Source organism: Primulina eburnea, unplaced genomic scaffold, assembly GCF_022965805.1.
Source record: "Primulina eburnea isolate SZY01 unplaced genomic scaffold, ASM2296580v1 ctg800_ERROPOS1600000, whole genome shotgun sequence".
NCBI lineage: Eukaryota > Viridiplantae > Streptophyta > Magnoliopsida > Lamiales > Gesneriaceae > Primulina > Primulina eburnea.
The window spans coordinates 24,691-42,804 of NW_027331571.1; the positions used below are offsets into that span (position 1 = coordinate 24,691).

General features: G+C 36.7%; 1 protein-coding gene across 2 annotated transcripts in view; it reads left to right on the forward strand.

Annotated features, from left to right (window-relative positions):
• The first annotated feature begins 3,518 nt into the window (after positions 1-3,518).
• The window catches only part of LOC140822335 (uncharacterized), a 67,129-nt gene continuing 52,533 nt past the window's right edge, over positions 3,519-18,114 (forward strand). The window contains exon 1 of one of the 2 annotated variants that reach the window (XM_073183067.1): positions 3,519-3,532. The gene's annotated coding sequence lies outside the window, so the exon portion shown is untranslated. The remainder of the gene's footprint in view (positions 3,533-18,114) is intronic. The other variant, XM_073183065.1, reaches the window with a different exon arrangement.

Genomic DNA, 18,114 nt, shown 5'->3' on the forward strand with positions numbered 1-18,114 from the left:
GATATCTCTCAACTGGATGATCCAAATGACAATCCGCCAATTGTACTGCTCAGAAAACTCAATTTGGAACAAGTTGTATCTCACGTCAGTTGGACAAAATCGGATGTTATCCAGGGCTAACTGATCGCTGAAGTGACGAACTGATTGCACGAAAACAGCAATCAGTTGTGTTTGAGCAGCTGCCGTATTTTGGTCATATCTCTCAGCTCGGTTATCGAAACGAAGCGATTCAGTATGCGTTGGAAAGATAAGACAAAGATCTACAAATCATTCTTATAAGTCAAAGTCTGAATCGAAGCTTACGATGCTGATAAATGACGATGAAGTTACTGGTTCTGCACAAACTGAAATCAGCTAGGCTGATTTCAGCACACCAGCTGAAACTGAACCAGCTGAAGACCAGTTGAACCAGTCCAACTGAACTAGTTGAACTGAACCAGACCAACTGAACCAGTCCGACTGAATGACCAGTTGAGTTGACCAGAGTTTACCAGTTGACCAGAGTTGACCAGTCGGAAAAATGTCCAGCAAGACGAATTTGACCGTTGCAATTCCAGAAACATTACAGAAACTTTCCAACGGTCATATTCTTGTGTCTAACGTATATATCATTGTTGGGGCTTATAAATACAACATCTTGAAGATCAAACAAGAGCTTTGGAAGTGGATTCAAAGCATCGGCAGTTAGCATCAAGAAATCAGCTAGTTGAGAGCACAAGCCCTTGTGTGAGGATACATTTGAGATGTACACTGTAACTGATATATTCCTCACACACAATCACTCACACATATACGAGAGAGTTGAGCTTACAAGTTCAGTTGAGTGAGTCTTTACACAAAGACGTAAAACATTGTGTTTGTAGTCTTTGCATATGAGACATTAAACAATATGCTGATTGTGAGGTGTTGCCTACAATCTTGAGTGCTAGGAGTTCAGTTTAGGCAGTGGAGTAAGTCCTAGCTGAATGGGTTTGTACAAGGTGTTGTATAAATCAAAGTCTTCTAGTGAATCCTTCCCAAGGGGAAGAAGGGGTGACGTAGGAGTGTTTGAAATCTCCGAACATCCATAAACAAATTCGTGTCTATTTGTTTATTGCATTTACTTATCATTTCCATAGTTTTAAAGATGCGTTGTTGAAGCATTTTATGTGTTCTTCAAATACCAAAATATTGTATACCAAGTGTTTGATAAAATACTTCAACTGAATATTTTAACTCATTGAACGTGCATATATTTTAAATGGTTTACAAAAAATTTATTCGGTTTCTACGAAGGATTATTTCGAGTATTTTCCGCTTGGTTTGAACACCAAACTCGATTTAATTCATCGGTGTTCAATATTTCAAGAACCGAGCTATTATAGCTCAACGGTGCTCCCCCTAATCGATCCTAACAGGGTGACGTATGAGTTATTCTATTCTCCGAACATCCAGAAACAAATCGTGTGTGTTTCATTTCAGTTACTTTCAGTTATTCTATCTTTCAGTCAGTTTACTTCCGCAACTGTTTTCTAGTTAAAATGATTGTTATCGACTGACGAGATACCGAGTGTCAGTTTGTAACTAAACTGAACTCTTTATACGAAAAAAATACATAATCAGTGATTGTTTATTCAACCCACCCCCCCCCCCCCCCCTTTCTAAATACTTATCACCTTCGTAACCAATCTTTTCAAGTGGTATCAAAGCAGTTGTATCTTGTCTAATAATAATTCTACCCAAACTATTGATCATGTCTTCCTTCAACAAGATCCCAATGTTTTCAAGAGAGGACTTCGATGATTGGAAAATCAGGACGCATGCTCACTTAGCTGCACAAGACGATGATATGTGGTACGTCATCACTGACGGACCAATGAAGATTCTGAAAGCCAATACAACAGTTGCAATCACAGATGGGGCACCTCAAAGAATTGAAAAGCCCGGAGACGAGTAGACTGCTGAGAAAAAACGAAAAGCAAATCTTGACAATGTAGCAAAGGACATATTAGACAAAACACTAGACAAAGTAACGTTAAGTAAAATCAAGATGTGTAAGACAACCAAAGAGATTTGCGAAAAGCTGATCCAGCTTTGTGAAGGGAATGAACAAACCAAAGAGAATAAACTTTCTGTTGATGTTCAGAAGTTTGACAATATCAAAATGAGAGCTGGTGAAACACTTATCACCGTCGCTAATTTTAAAAGCCACGGTTTTAATAAAACAGTCGCTATATAGCGACGGTTCAAGAAAATCATTGCTATAATAGCAACAGTTTAATAAATCGTCGCTGATATTTGCGACGGTTTTAACAAAACGTCGCTCATAGCGACGGTTTTGGAGTTTAGGGTTTAGGGTTTATGGTTCAGTCAATTATCTCCATACCACTTCCTTCACTCACATTGCGGGCGATAAAAATCTTCTCTCGTGGAAGATTAAATGTGTAATAAATTAGGATAAAACGGATAACGATAGAAATTGGATGTATCATCGGTTGGAGAATGGATTTCGAACGGCTGATAAAAGTACAAAATTGTTGATGTCAATCGAAAAAAGAGTCTGGGATACTACGAACCATTTGTGTTTCCTACACAAGTCTCGCAAGTTGTGTATTTGACTTATCCAACAACGAAGATAGCAGAATCAGATTGGATGCATGTGAGTACTCTACGTATGCGAGCTTATGTCACTGATGTTGATCCAAATACTGAGCAGAATCAAATTGATGCGAACGATGCATTTCAAAACAACGAAAGTTGACCTCGTGACATCTGAACTCAATTTTTTTTGACGTCTCAAAATCTAGTCGATGTTAATGATATGTACGACAACGAAATTGATTTGAACAACACTGAAAGTGAAACAGAAGAGGTTCAATATTCGAGCGACGATGTTCGTGGAATTTCCGACGAAAGTGAATAAGGTTGAGTTTATTTATGATTGGATTGTATTTTGAAAAAAATATATTTTATTTTGTGCATATAATTAATGAATTTTTTGCATACCTCTATTTTGTACGTATATATATGGCAGAGAAGCAGCATAGCTCAACTCCGATATGGGTCGCAAATAACATTATTTAAACATTATGATGTATGGTTTTAAAATATTTAACGCTATAGTAACAATAAAACTAAACTGTTGTTAAATAAAACTAAATTTAATTTTAAATAGCTATTAGCGACGGTAATAAAAAACCGTGGCATCGTTGCGACGGTTTTAGTTAAGCCGTCGCTACTGTTGCGACAGCTTAATATAAACTGTCGCTATGGGCGACAACCTTTTTAACTGTAGCTATTGGCGACGGTTTAACAAAAAAGTTAATAACAGATCGGCGACGTTTTGACAACACCTGTCGCTATGGGCGACAGTTTAATAAAAACGTCGCCGATCTAGATCGACGACAAATTGTTTTAAACCGTCGCAATTAGCAACGGTTTTACTCAAAATCGGTCGCTTTTGGCGACAGCTTTTGGTAAACCGTCGCTAAAATTTCTATATATACCTTGGCTCTCGAACATTTTCTTCACCGATTTTCGCAGTTCTTCTCTGGTAGTGTCGAAACTCTATCATTTTTTTCGCATGCAGTTTCGTTTTTTTTATTAATGCTAACATCTTTTCGTGTTAATTTTGTAGATTTGCTCGTTGGTTTTATCTTCCAGCGTTACGTGATTCTGCATATCTTCACGCAAGTAAGATTTTTAAAGCGTTTTTTTTAATCAAAATTTAATAATTATGTGTTATTTTGCGTAGTAGTTTAATTATAAATTTTAGCGTAATTTGTTATTAATGAAATTTAGCGTAGTAGATTATTTATTTTGTAAATCTCAATGTTATTTTTGTAGATATTTATTTAACTTTTCGTTGTATAGTTTTTTATAATAGAATTTAATTATATTAAAATTTAAACACTTGTAGGCTTCAAAAGATAACACATGAGATAGAATTTGACCCAAATAAATAATTTAAACACTTGTAGGCTTCAAAAGCTATAACGTTGAAAAAATTTCGTTCTAATATTTGAATCTTTTTAAGAATTTGTTTTAATAATTATATATATTAAAATTTTTGTGCAAAAAATATCGACACTTGTAGATTTGCTCGTTGGTATTATTTTTAATTGACCAGAGTGAATTTGTTTTAATAATTTAAACACTTGTAGATTTGCTCGTTGGTATTATTTTTAATTGGCCAGAGTGAATTTGTTTTAATAATTATATATACTAACGCCTATTGATACATGATGTATTTATATATATTAAAATTTTTATGCAAAAAATATTGAGATTATAGTAAAATCAAAATTTTTTAAAAATGAATTTTTATAATAATTTTTATGTTAGGAGTAATATGATCATTTAAAACTCAAAATGAAAAAATATATATTAGGAAATGTTAGTTATAAATTAGATACAAATTATTAAAATATATTTTATTATTTATTAAATAAAAAAATTTGTAATTTGAGAAAATGAGTATTTTTTATTTATGAAAAAACATTATATATATATATATTAAATATATTCAAATGATTAGCAAGCTTTTCCGATAGGTTGTTGCATTGGTAGGGTTTAGTTGAAGCAGCACTGATGTGAAGACCCATTTGCTGAATTAAACCTCAATTTCTGATTCTCTCACCAGTGAATTAATTTTGCATTGGCCGCGACACGGCGCGGAGGCAAATCCTGTTTTGAATTCGCAGTTACTTTCAAACCCATTGAATTGTGCATCCGGGTTCGCGAATTTTTCTTCCAAGTCGGTCCGTTATATGGGTAATGATTCTATTGAAATGCGCATTTTTAATTTAATGGCGGGTAGTGAAATTAGTTTACTCTCATTTTTCTGTTAAAAGTGCTGTGAAGGAAGGTGGGGATACCAGAGTTCTTGAATGGAGTGGGGAAAGGAGTTGAACAACACGTGGAGAAGCTGGAGTCTGAAATTGGGGACTTGAAGACACTTCTCGTCACTCGCACTATTAAGCTCAAGAGACTCGACATTCCCTGCCAAGATGTAAGAACTATATGTGAAGTTAAAAAGGTTATGTTTTATGGATTTTCATGTTTGCTTGGATGTATTTTTACGTGAGTACCGATATTTTTTTGGGATTCGAGGGAGTGGGAGGTCTCGTGCGTTTCTTAAATTTGCTTTGTGATTGATTGATTTTGCAAATTGCATTTGTGATTAACCTTGCTTGTGCTTCGTGATTATTTACTCTATGTATCTTATTTACGGTCTACTTTTATGGTTGTGTGCACGGGCGTGCTTATAATTTGGATCATAGTTTATTACGGCATTAGGTGCACTACGCGCACATGTTTCCTGGATCCTTAAGGTGCAAAGCGAGGCAACTGTTCCATCAAAGTAAGGCACACTCAGCACATTGTATATATTGTGCTTGATGCTTTTTTAAAACGACTGGACAACGTTAATCGATTTTATTTTCTTAAGTGATAAATGCAGATTGTGTCAAGTAACATAAAACCATGAATTAAATGTGAATAGACTAGTGATGTACTAAATCTTTTTTGTGGGTTTTGTTAAGATTAAGATGGTCAAAAGACTCATTATAGACTAGGATATCTCCAGCGCACTGGTGTTGATTTAAATTCATATCGTGATACGCTGGTTTAATAAACTTAGCACCTTCACTATAACCAGAAACACACTGTCATATAGGCAAAGGAACTCCAACATACATGTCACATTTTAAACATTAATGTTATCTGTTTTCTTTATAACATACTAACGACCGAAGCACACGCAACACGTGTGCAATGTAATGTTGGATATTTGATAGGTTTCTTAATCAATTTATTAAATGAATGTTGGATATGTGTAATTTGATATGAATATTATAGTATGATATAAATCATACAACGAATTTTTAGTCCTTGCATCAATTTATACAATGACTTTTGGATATTATACATGAAAGTTTAGGCAGTGTATCTGTGGAGACGCGGACGCTAATCATCTTCTTAATCATCATTAGGATCAATATACTAATCAAGTAATTCGGGTCATAAAATTTTTCTTTAAAATGCGGAACGTAATGGAATAAATCAATGACATAAATCGAATATATATACCATTAGATAAGTACATGTCTTGTACAAACATGACAACAGCCGGATAACTCCGGTGAGAATAAATCCCAGTATAACCATGTATAAAGCAGTCATATGAAAACATAGATAACAACATGAAACAGATATCATGACATGTATCAGAATCTAAAAACATGAATGGATATACAACTGGAATAACCACATGAATCGTAATCTACGAAACATGAATCAAAACAAATATGTAAATCAAACTCATGACTCGATCTCTCAGACTCGACTCATCTCTCATCTAGGGATCCCGATCTGAATAAGAACGTAACAAATCTACCACCTATGTAAAGGAATTCCAAATCTAGAATCATCTGGATCAGTGATTCAAATTGAAAGACGATCATCTGGTGTTCACTCTTTCCAGTCCTCACCCTCTTCTCAGACACAACCAGGGCCCGAAGGAAGCCAGAGGGGTTGTAATGACCAAGGAACAGACCCAGGATGCACTTGATGATACAGTGGTTGGTAACTGATCATTTATGATTCTTTTGCGTATGTACATACTACCCATGGTTTCTGAATGAATTGCATTGATGTATGCTTTATCTGTTGACTCCGTATCTGCTGTAGTATTTATCTCTTTACCTTTCTGGGGAGAGTTTTGATATCAATGAATTTTGTGAAACATCATATACTGCAGTAAGATGGGAATGAGATTGAGTGAGCGTGTGTTGTACTTGCGTTGTCTGATTCTGAAGGCGTGACTGATATTGCTACGCTGATCAAGTACAAAATTACCGTAGACTGATTCCAGAAGATGGTAAGAAGCGGACCTGAAATGGCCGCAAAATGAATATTGTACAGTAAGGATTCTAGATTTGGAATTCCTATGATATCCGTAGTATCTCTGACTTGTGTATTCAGTTGACTTACTGAAATTAAGCCCATCATTGGCTGATTTTCCAGTGGTGTATGAAGTTAATGATGTGTACCAAGAATAGATTCCAGGATAGCCTACAAACAGAGAAAGAGATTGGAGCATGGAATTGATGCCAGAGTTACATCAGATCGAATGTGTCTCCTTGAGATGCTCCAGTTATGTTTATGGGTTGATACCATATGTGTTTCAGAGGTATTTTTATGATTTCAGGATTATGTATATCGATGATCTTCTGATATATGCAAATAATAGGATTGTTTATGCTGAAAATCCTGAAAACTGAGAAATTATATGCAAAGCTGTCGAATATGAATTTGATTGAGACATGTTGTATTTTTGGCTCACTTTATATCTGGTGATGGGATTTCTGTTGATCCAAGTAGAGTTGAGGCCGTGATTAGTTGGCCTAGATCGACATCAGTGCCAGAGATACGTCGTTTTATGGGTTTGGCAGGATATTATAGGCGCTCTATCAGAGATTTCTCTTATATGGCTAAATCTATTCTTTAAAGTGTTGCTGATTTTGTTATATATTGTTATTGTTTATGCTTCCAGACAGTTGAAGCTACACGAGTATCGCTATCCAATTCATGATCTTGAATTGGCGACCATTGTATTTGTACGAAAGATTTGGTAACACTATATGTACGGTGAAAAATATGAGATGTATTCTGATTATATGAGTTGAATTATATATTCTTCCAATCTGAATTGATTATGAAACATAGAAGACGGTGTTTATTGAATTTTGATTATGAAATCGACTCTTATCCGGGACAGTTGGATGCAGCAGCTGAGGCACGGAGTCGAAAGGGTATGTTCTTTATCCTTACCGACGATTGGTGTTTCTACTTGGATTAAAAAGTGCTGTCTTTCTGAATTGATATTTGAGACAGAATGTCAGATTGTGAGATTATATGCTATTCAAGTCGAACCAGAACTGATATTCAGAATTAAAGAAGCACAGAAAGTGGATTAGAACATTCAAAAATTCGATTGTTATGTCAGAGCTGGACAGCAATCCAAGTATCAGGTTTGTGACAGTGTGTTATATTTGACTAATCGTATTATTGTGCCAAATGTTTCGGATTTGAAACGACAGATTTTGTCAGAAGCGCACAGTAGTTGAGTCAGTATTCATCCTGAAAATGGTACAATGATCTGAAAGAACGATTTTGGGAGAAACAGATGAAGGCTGATATTGCTGCAGTTGGATCCAAATGTCTGAATTGCCAACAGATGAAAACAGAAAGAGAGAAACCAGGAGGGTTGTTACAGAGTCTGTCCATTCCTGAAGGGAAATGGGATTACATTTCCATGGAATTGTGACGTCAGAAAAGAACGTAAAGCAGCTCAGAACAAAGACTATTCCGCTTGTGAAGATTCAAGACAGAGTCAGATATGAGACAAGAATTCCCAGCACTATTTCTCTGATGTGCGTATTTCGTTCAGCTTCTATTCTTTTTGCCTATTCTTTCATTTGATGTGATTATGATATGATATGATTGCCTGAGATTTCGAGGACGAAATCATTTCTTAGGGGGGGAGAAATGTAAGGCCCGAGAGTTCGATTATGATCATCTGCTATCACTTGTCGATAATTGAGATGTAATTATAGACGGAACAGAGAAGACCGGGATAGCATAATGCCCGAGATTGTCGTTTGATACTCCAATTTAAGCATAAAGGAGTGAAAGCAAAGACACGACATGGAGAAGCGATGTTGTAAATCGATTTTTTTTATTGTACAGCACTTGTGCCAGGAAGGAGACCACACCCGCGGTGTTGAGACAGTGACAGCATCGCACCCGCGGTAAGACAGCCAGCGCACCCACGGTCAGTTCTTCAGAATTTTCGGGCGTAGTCCAGTAAGCCTACCGCACCCACGGTATAAGAGCCACCGCACCCGCGGTAAGCACAGCGCACCCGCGGTCCAAGAGTCAGCGCACCCGCGGCGAGACGTGTTTTGTAAAGAAATGAGCCACGTTTCTTTGGCATGCAATTTGATATATATAAACACATTTCCTCTCATTTCAGCAACAGAAAACAACCGAGAAAGCTCCCTGAAATCCTCAAATTTCTTTGAATCATAGAACTTTGATTGTGCCGCATCCGTTTCTCCGATTTTTGATCCGATCACAGTTTCAGACTCCTCTCGCCACGAGCTACAACTGGACGTAAGTTTTCTTATGTTTTGATATGCTTTGACAATATGATATTGAGGGAATCAGATGTAATTGATATATGTTAGTCTTGAGATATTAGACCTCGTATAATCGAGACCGGATTGAAGAACAGATAATGTATGAAATTGTTATGATTTATCGAACTTGATTTGATTGCGATTATACCGAGTTGGTATCGTTATATGTATGTTGATCGATTATGAATTGAGATTGATATTTGTATTGCAGGGTATATCGAGAGTGTGCAGTTATACCACTGAAACAGAAATAGATTGAGTTCTGATTATATCCAGTATTGATGGAGTTGTGTGTTGATATTATACTTCTTGCTATTGTCATTGCCAGATTGAGTACTTACAGGCTTTGAATTTGAGACCTCGACTTCGTCAGATCAACAAAAGAAAGGTATAAGGCAATGTTAACCGGGAGATGAACTTGAGTCAGATTGGACTCTAGTTTCCCTAAATCACATACTTTACTTATTGCATTGATGTTTGTGATTCTTGAGATTGTGGTGCTTAGTCTATTGATTTATAGCAGAACATATATTGAGTCATAGGCTGATGTGCCTTGAGTGAGAGTCACTGACAGAGGGGCTAGCTGGTGACATATTAGTCACTGGCCCATTGCACATTGTTAGAATAGGATTGGCTGATTGGCCAAGTCTTTGGCGGATGTGCCAAGACACTGGACGTTTGGTATATCGATGTGCTTAAGAGACAGAACAGTCCTTATTGCTGATGATTCGATATAGATATAGAGCAGACCAAAGTCCCGGAATAAGAACGTACCGGTCCACCACCGCGAACGGGAGAGTAGGTGGGAGATTTGTTACGTTTTTTTTTCAGAAACTATATTTTATTAGAATCATAAGGTAGTAAGTTTACAAAGCAAGTGGATGAGCCATCCACGAAAAACAACATCAACCTACAATCAGTATTCGTTCAACAGAAAATATAACACCAATCCCTAGCTAAATCCGAGATACAAAAAGTCTGAAACATTGGTACGTTAATCGTCCACGTGACGACCCTGAATCTGATTTTTTCCCAAACGTCATCTCTCGATTTTTCTGTCACTGAATATTCTGTTATTGCGCTCCAACCAAATCGTCTAAAAGACACAATGAACTATTATGCACCAAAAATCTTTAAACCCCTTTCCTGTGAGAGATCCATGCTCCAAAATAAACATGTCTCTTGATGATGCTCGAGATATCCACTCGATTCCAGATTTGTCTCATGTGATTGCTAACCCTTTTGATAATCAGATCTCTCTTCTCGAGGAATCCCAGAACAGGGTAATACTCCGACTACTCAGATGGATGTATCAGAAACTCTGATGGAAACATTGTTACAGAAGTTTCAGTCATTTCACCCGCCGATTCTGAAGGGTACCGAGACATCTGGTGATTGTGAGAATTGGTTAGATGAGATAGAGATGTTGTTTGATTTCCTTGATAGCACAAATGAACGTAGAGTTAAAATGATTGGGCATCAGTTACACGACGTCGCGAAGAGTTGGTGGCTCGCAACCAAGAGGCCTTAGAACAGCGTGGTACGATGCTTACATGGGAACTCTTTAAAACTGAATTAGATCAAAGATTTTTCCCAGTATCATACAGACAAGACAAGAGTGCGGAGTTTACCACTCTGAGACTGGGGCAGTTGAATATTGAGGAATATGTAGCCAAGTTATTTACCTTGCTACGTTTTGCTCCTCAAGTGGCTGGGAATGATGAAGCTGTAACTGATCAGTTCACCAAAGGATTGAATCCTGAGATAATTACATTGGTAAATGTGGAGCGACCCCATACTTTTACTGATGCACTGAACAGAGATAAAAGAGCAGAAGCAGTTCTAATGAGACAGAACAGAGCTTCGTATGTTCCTCCAGTATCGAGACCACAACAACCCCCTCCCAGATGTGAGAGTCGTAGCAGTAGCGGTGTAGAGAAAGAACATCTGAAAGCTCGAAAGAAATAGTTTAAGAAATTGAGAAGCAGTTTTTCTAGCTCCAGTGGTTCCAGACAAAAGTATATTGGAGTGTATTGTAACACCTGTGGAGGGAGACATTCCACAGAGCAGTGCTAAGGAGTGCTTGGTAGTTGCCGCATCTGCCGACGATCAGGACATTTTGCTAGAGTATGTCCACAGAGAGTTGTTCAAAGATTGGAGCTGAATCATTTGGATCAGTGATTCAAATTGAAAGACGATCATCTGGTGTTCACTCTTTCCAGTCCTCACTCTCTTCTCAGACACAACCAGGGCCCGAAGGAAGCCAGAGGGGTTGTAATGACCAAGGAACAGACCCAGGATGCACTTGATGATACCGTGGTAGGTAAATGATCTTTTATGATTCTTTTGCGTATGTGCATCCTACCCATGATTTCTGAATGAATTGCATTGATGTATGCTTTATCTGTTGACTCCGTATCTGCTGTAGTATTTATCTCTTTACCTTTCTGGGGAGAGTTTTGATATCAATGAATTTTGTGAAACATCATATACTGCAGTAAGATGGGAATGAGATTGAGTGAGCGTGTGTTGTACTTGCGTTGTCTGATTCTGAAGGCATGACTGATATTGCTACGCTGATCAAGTACAAAATTACCGTAGACTGATTCCAGAAGATGGTAAGAGGCGGACCTGAAATGGCCGCAAAATGAATATTGTACGGTAAGGATTCTAGATTTGGAATTCCTATGATGTCCGTAGTATCTCTGACTTGTGTATTTAGTTGACTTACTGAAATTAAGCCCATCATTGGCTGATTTGCCAGTGGTGTGTGAAGTTAATGATGTGTACCAAGAATAGATTCCAGGATAGCCTACAAACAGACAAAGAGATTGTAGCATGGAATTGATGCCAGAGTTACATCAGATCGAATGTGTCTCCTTGAGATGCTCCTGTTATGTTTATGGGTTGATAACCTATGTGTTTCAGAGGTATTTTGATGATTTCAGGATTATGTATATCGATGATCTTCTGATATATGCAAATAATAGGATTGTTTAAGCTGAAAATCCTGAAAACTGAGAAATTATATGCAAAGCTGTCGAATATGAATTTGATTGAGACGGGTTGTATTTTTGGCTCACTTTATATCTGGTGATGGGATTTCTGTTGATCCAAGTAGAGTTGAGGCCGTGATTAGCTTGGCCTAGATCGACATCAGTGCCAGAGATACGTCGTTTTATGGGTTTGGCAGGATATTATAGGCGCTCTATCAGAGATTTCTCTTATATGGCTAAATCTATTCTTTCAAGTGTTGCTGATTTTGTTATATATTGTTATTGTTTATGCTTCCAGACAGTTGAAGCTACACGAGTCTCGCTATCCAATTCATGATCTTGAATTGGCGACCATTGTATTTGTACGAAAGATTTGGTAACACTATATGTACGGTGAAAAATATGAGATGTATTCTGATTATATGAGTTGAATTATCTATTCTTCCAATTTGAATTGATTATGAAACATAGAAGACGATGTTTATTGAAAAATTTTGATTATGAAATCGACTCTTATCCGGGACAGTTGGATGCAGCAGCTGAGGCACGGAGTCGAAAGGGTATGTTCTTTATCCTTACCGACGATTGGTATTTCTACTTGGATTAAAGAGTGCTGTCTTTCTGAATTGATATTTGAGACAAAATGTCAGATTGTGAGATTATATACTATTCAAGTCGAACCAGAACTGATATTCAGAATTAAAGAAGCACAGAAAGTGGATTAGAACATTCAAAAATTCGATTGTTATGTCAGAGCTGGACATCAATCCAAGTATCAGGTTTGTGACAGTGTGTTATATTTGACTAATCGTATTATTGTGCTAAATGTTTCGGATTTGAAACGACAGATATTGTCAGAAGCGCACAGTAGTTGAGTCAGTATTCATCCTGAAAATGGTACAATGATCTGAAAGAACGAATTTGGGAGAAACAAATGAAGGCTGATATTGCAGCAGTTGGATCCAAATGTCAGAATTGACAACAGATGAAAACAGAAAGAAAGAAACCAGGAGGGTTGTTACAGAGTCTGTCCATTCCTGAAGGGAAATGAGATTACATTTTCATGGAATTTTGACGTCAGAAAAGAACGAAAAGCAGCTCAGAACAAAGACTATTCCGTTTGTGAGGATTCAAGACAGAGTCAGATATGAGACAAGAATTCCCAGCACTATTTCTCTGATGTGCGTATTTCGTTCAGCTTCTATTCTTTCTACCTATTCTTTCATTTGATGTGTTTATGATATGATATGATTGCCTGAGATTTCGAGGACGAAATCATTTCTTAGGGGGGAGAAATGTAAGGCCCGAGAGTTCGATTATGATCATCTGCTATGACTTGTCGATAATTGAGATGTAATTATAGACGGAATAGAGAAGACCGGGATAGCATAATGCCCGAGATTGTCGTTTGATACTCCAATTTAAGCATAAGGGAGTGAAAGCAAAGACACGACATGGAGAAGCGATGTTGTAAATCGATTTTTTTTATTGTACAGCACATGCGCCAGGAAGGAGACCGCACCCGCTGTGTTGAGACAGTGACAGCAGCGCACCCGCGGTAAGACAGCCAGCGCACCCGTGGTCAGTTCTTCAGAATTTTTGGGCGTAGTCCAGTAAGCCTACCGCACCCACGGTATAAGAGCCACCGCACCCGCGGTAAGCACAGCGCACCCGCGGTCCAAGAGTCAGCGCACCCGCGGCGAGATGTGTTTTGTAAAGAAATGAGCCACGTTTCTTTGGCATGCAATTTGATATATATAAACGCATTTCCTCTCATTTCAGCAACAGAAAACAACCGAGAAAGCTCCCTGAAATCCTCAAATTTCCTTGAATCATAGAACTTTTATTGTGCCGCATCCGTTTCTCCGATTTTTTATCCGATCACAGTTTCAGACTCCTCTCGCCACAAGCTACAACTGGACGTAAGTTTTCTTATGTTTTGATATGCTTTGACAATATGATATTGAAGGAATCAGATGTAATTGATATATGTTAGTCTTGAGATATTAGACCTCGTATAATCGAGACCGGATTGAAGAACAGATACTGTATGAAATTGTTATGATTTATCGAACTTGATTTGATTGCGATTATACCGAGTTGGTATCGGAACATGTATGTTGATCGATTATGAATTGAGATTGATATTTGTATTGCTGGGTATATCGAGAGTGTGCAGTTATACCACTGAAACAGAAGTAGATTGAGTTCTGATTATATCCAGTATTGATGGAGTTGTGTGTTGATATTATACTTCTTGCTATTGTCATTGCCAGATTGAGTACTTGCAGGCTTTGAATTCGAGACCTCGACTTCGTCAGATCAACAAAAGAATATAAGGCAATATTAACCGGGAGATGAACTTGAGTCAGATTGGACTCTAGTTGCCCTAAACCACATACTTTACTTATTGCATTGATGTTTGTGATTCTTGAGATTGTGTTGCTTAGTCTATTGATTTATAGCAGAGCATATATTGAGTCATAGGCTTATGTGCCTTGAGTGAGAGTCACAGACAGAGGGGCTAGCTTGTGACAGATTAGTCAGTGGCCCATTGCACATTGTCAGAATAGGATTGGCTGATTGGCCAAGTCTTTGGCGGATGTGCCAAGACACTGGACGTTTGGTATATCGATGTGCTTAAGAGACAGAACAGTCCTTATTGCTGATGATTCGATATAGATATAGATATAGAGCTGAACAAAGTCCAGGAATTAGAATGTACCGGTCCACCACCGCGAACGGGAGAGTAGGTGGAAGATTTGTTACGTTCTTATTCAGATCGGGATCCCTAGATGAGAGATGAGTCGAGTTTGAGAGATCGAGTCATGAGTTTGATTTACATATTTGTATTGATTCATGTTTCGTAGATTACGATTCATGTGGTTATTCCAGTTGTATATCCATTCATGTTTTTAGATTCTGATACATGTCATGATATCTGTTTCATGATGTTATCTATGTTTTCATATGACTGCTTTATACATGGTTATACTTGGATTTATTCTCACCAGAGTTATCCGGCTGTTGTCGTGTTTGTATGTGTGCATGACAACAGGTGGGACATGATCAGGGTCAAGAAGAGGATGAAAGATCGAGATTAGAGTGGTGATTCTGGACTTTGATGTAGATAGGTTTCAGCAATGAATATGTAGTAGTTGAACCTTAGTTTAGTTTGAATGTATGTTGTACAAGACATGTACTTATCTAATGGTATATATATTCGATTTATGCCATTGATTTATTCCATTACGTTCCGCATTCTAAAGAAAATTTTATGACCCGAATTACTTGATTAGTATATTGATCCTAATGATGATTAAGAAGATGATTAGCGTCCGCGTCTCCATAGATACACTGCCTAAACTTTCATGTATAATATCCAAAATTCATTGTATAAATTGATGCAAGGGCTAAAAATTCGTTGTATGATTTATATCATACTATAATATTCATATCAAATTACACATATCCAACATTCATTTTATAAATTGATTAAGAAACCTATCAAATATCCAACATTACGTTACACATGTGTTGCGTGTGCTTCGGTCGTTAGTATGTTATAAAGAAAACAGATAACATTAATGTTTAAAATGTGAAATGTATGTTGGAGTTCCTTTGTCTATATGACAGTGTGTTTCTGGTTATAGTGAAGGTGCTAAGTTTATTAAACCAGCGTATCACGATATGAATTTAAATCAACACCAGTGCGCTGGAGATATCCTAGTTTATAATGAGTCTTTTGACCATCTTAACCTTAACAAAACCCACAAAAAAGATTTAGTACATCACTTGTCTATTCACATTTAATTCATGGTTTTATGTTATTTGACACAATCTGCATTTATCACTTAAGAAAATCAAATCGATTAACGTTGTCCAGTCAGTTTTAAAAAAGCATCAAGCACAATATATACAATGTGCTGAGTGTGCCTTACTTTGATGGAACAGTTGCCTCGCTTTGCACCTTAAGGATCCAGGAAACATGTGCGCGTTAGTGCACCTAATGCCGTAATAAACTATGATCCAAATTATAAGCACGCCCGTGCACACAAACATAGAAGTAGACCGTAAATAAGATACATAGAGTAAATAATCACGAAGCACAAGCAAGGTTAATCACTCATGCAATTTGCAAAATCAATCAATCACAAAGTAAATTTAAGAAACGCACGAGACCTCCCACTCCCTCGAATCCCAAAATAATATCGGTACTCACGTAAAAATACATCCAAGCAAACTTGAAAATCCATAAAGCATAATCTTTTTAACTTCACATATAGTTCTTACATCTTGGCAGGGAATGCCGAGTCTCTTGAGCTTAATAGTGCGAGTGACGAGAAGTGTGTTCAAGTCCCCAATTTCAGACTCCAGCTTCTCCACGTGCTGTTCAACTCCTTTCCCCACTCCATTCTAGAACTCCGGTATCCCCACCTTCACTGCACTTTTAACAGAAAAATGAGAGTAAACTAATTTCACTACCCGCCATTAAATTAAAACTGCGCATTTCAATAGAATCATTACCCATATAACGGACCGACTGGGAAGAAAAATTCGCGAACCCGGATGCGCAATTCAATGGGTTTGAAAGTAACTGCGAATTCAACAACAGGATTTGCCTCCGCGCCATGTCACGACCAATGCAAAATTAATTCACTGATGAGAGAATTAGAAATTGAGGTTTAATTCATCAAATGGGTCTGCAAATCAGTCCTGCTTCAACTAAACCCTATCAATGCAACAACCTATCGGGAGAGCTTGCTAATCATTTGAATATATTTAATAAATATATATATATAATGTTTTTTCATAAATAAAAAAATACTCATTTTCTCAAATTACAAATTTTTTTATTTAATAAATAATAAAATATATTTTAATAATTTGTATCTAATTTATAACTAACATTTCTTAATATATTTTTTTTCATTTTGAGTTTTAAATGATCATATTGCTCCTAACATAAAAATTATTATTAAAATTCATTTTTAAAAAATTTTGATTTTACTATAATCTCAATATTTTTTGCACAAAAATTTAAATATATATAAATACATCATGTATCAATAGGCGTTAGTATATATAATTATTAAAACAAATTCACTCTGGCCAATTAAAAATAATACCAACGAACAAATCTACAAGTGTTTAAATTATTAAAACAAATTCACTCTGACCAATTAAAAATAATACCAACGAGCAAATCTACAAGTTTATACTTAGTTCTAGTATCCCAATAGTCCACGCTTACGCTGCGCTACTCTGATAAAATAAGTGTTGAGTTGTCCTTCCGTCTCCTCAATCCTGATTAACTCTACCTTCTAATCCTCGTTTGCGAATCGTAACTTAAAACAACTTATGGTAACTTAGTTCTATTCTACTATGAACTCGAATTTTACTTATCTCGCAATTTCTCATAATAGAGATGAATGTCCAACTTTATCGCACCTTACTTTTCTCATATTATATCCTAATATTCATCGAACTATTACATTAGCATTTATGCGGTTCAACTTAAGAAACCTTAGCACCAAAAGTTACTGATCGACTTCTATCCTCGGTAAAACAATTAAATGTTAAACCTTATCTCAACCTCATAATAAGATTAGCCCAAGATCCTTGAATCGTATCTTTATCTTATGACACCAAACTTACATACTTAATTATTTACAAGTACATCTCAAATATTAAATTGTCGCAAATATTAAATTTCAAGTAGTGATAATTCATAAAACCCATTTATACAATATCAAACTTCTACCTATATTTTAAAGCCTTTCAAGTCCCAATTACATGCTTAAACCATTTTCTTCCCAATTACAATATAGTTGAGGCCTAAGGCCCTTGGACTTTCCTCATTGAAATGAATGTCGCATTCTTACGTATCCTCAATGCTTAATACATGCTAGCGTATAAAACTTATTAAGTCATCC